Source organism: Adiantum capillus-veneris, chromosome 14 (genome assembly GCF_014529385.1).
Source record: "Adiantum capillus-veneris isolate H3 chromosome 14, ASM1452938v2, whole genome shotgun sequence".
Classification (NCBI taxonomy): Eukaryota; Viridiplantae; Streptophyta; class Polypodiopsida; order Polypodiales; family Pteridaceae; genus Adiantum; species Adiantum capillus-veneris.
The window spans coordinates 62,157,542-62,159,519 of NC_140944.1; the positions used below are offsets into that span (position 1 = coordinate 62,157,542).

The 1,978-nt window shown below is 39.6% G+C and overlaps 1 pseudogene; it reads right to left on the reverse strand.

The window, feature by feature from the left end:
- Positions 1-613: 613 nt before the first annotated feature.
- LOC147442482 (transcription factor MYB16-like) lies at positions 614-1,978 on the reverse strand (annotated as a pseudogene).

The window sequence follows — 1,978 nt, forward strand, 5'->3', positions numbered from 1 at the left end:
ATGCCCAAATACAAGAGATACAAAAAGCAACTGAGAATGGTTATTGGTGGACAATTGGGAAACAGTCTGAAAATCTTTATCTAGAATTTTTTTCAAGAAAGGAGAGGAGGAATGTAGAAGGCAGGAACCACCACCCCTAGCAGGACTAGTGGTTATCAGAAGCTTCCAAAAGCAGTAACCAGCAAGTTACCACAATAACTTACATGGGACAGTGAGTCAAACACCAGTCCAAGAGACTATAAATATGATCCACTATTCATTTTTTAGGGACTTTTGTAATCATCTTGTAATGACATCTTGTACTGCTATGCTCTCTCTCTCTCTCTCTCTCTCTCTCTCTCTCTCTCTCTCTCTCTCTCTCTCTCTCTCTCTCTCTCTCTCTCTCTCTCTCTCTCTCTTTGTATCTCCAAAGCCATTTATTAGCATACTTAATACTCACCAGTTGTACTCTGACTATTTTGAATACAGTTCTAGTTCTAGTTCCAGTCACATTGTCTCGTAATTTCATTTTCCAGTTCTGTCTTCTAGTACTCTGAAGTGTCTTTTGAATTCTCTAAATTTGGCATCTCTAACTCTAAGTACCAACAGGAATAGCTGTTTGAACATATCCGGCTCATTCCATTGCCACATCAAAAGAACATAAGGTGGAGATAGGTGACTTATGATTCATTTGTTTATCTTGTGTTGAAGAGTTTCTATGAGCCAGATTTACGCATGGACAACTAAATCAAACTGAAATTCACTCTCAACTAAGCATGTGCTTCTCCTGCTATTTGGCCTGGTCTGCTACACTTGCACTTCTGCGTGATAATCTCCATAAAGTGGACCACGTTAGACTTGCCTATTTTTGCAATGAGTTCTCCAAAATTTGGAGCTCCATTGAAATCAGTCTTTTGGACACATTACTCTTTGCCAATTTGTGAGAGCATAGTGCATTATCACTTTGGGGCAATGAAGATAAGATGAATACACCCAAGTCTTGCTTCAGCAACATGGTATCCATTAGACTCTGGTTAGAAGATACATGGTCACATATAGGTGCAGGCTTTGACTGGTGTGAAGAAGATGGGACATGCCAAAGGCCTTTAGCTCTGAGAGCTAACTCTCAAGCCAGGTGTTGCTTCACCTTCAAGACGCACTCTCTCTCATTGAGCCATGTGGAAAATTGATGAGCTACCATGGCTATTTTTGGGAGACTCTAAAAGCCTACTCGTGTCTAAATTGGACTGTAAATATTAGTCTTGGGCTTGTGGGTTGTTGGATGTAGGCCCATGTTTAGAAAGCTTTTCTTCATATGTGTGCTCAAATAACTTGTATTTCATTATCTGTTATTTTGGGAAGATGGACGGTGATGGAAAATCGCCTACAAGGAAAGAAGCAAGTGCAAAAACTTGACTATGGGATCAAAGCCTCCATGAAACATTGCACATGAGGATTTGCTTAATTTACTCCATAATGCACCCAAAAGGGAAACAAACATTAAAGCTATGTTGCTGATGCAGAAAAGGCGTGCCACATTCAAAGATTTTCACTGAAGGAAGTGCACCTAAATATGCTTGAACTTCGTTTATTTTACTGGGAACTAGCTGGATGGTTACACCTTTGCTACTAATTAGGATCAGTTAAAGGTTGAATTTCATAGTTGAGAGGAAAACCTGCTCTAAATGATGGTTTTCTCCTCAAGAGCATTGAACTCTCCTCATTGGATATTGGGTCTTAGGTAGTTGGTCCACTAGAATTGGTAGCTTTTACCGCACAATAATGGGCCTACCAACATCACAAATCAATTAGGCATATGAAGGTCATCTCAACACTATAGCAAAAAACACATCGAGAAAAAAAATGCAATATCATCCTTTCATGAAAATTTATAATTAATCCAAGGCATAATATACATACTAGCTTTCTTAGGGAGAGCTCGCCAACTTCCATGGTCATGCCTACTTGTGTGTTTGCAGGAGATCTTGCCAACTTCCAT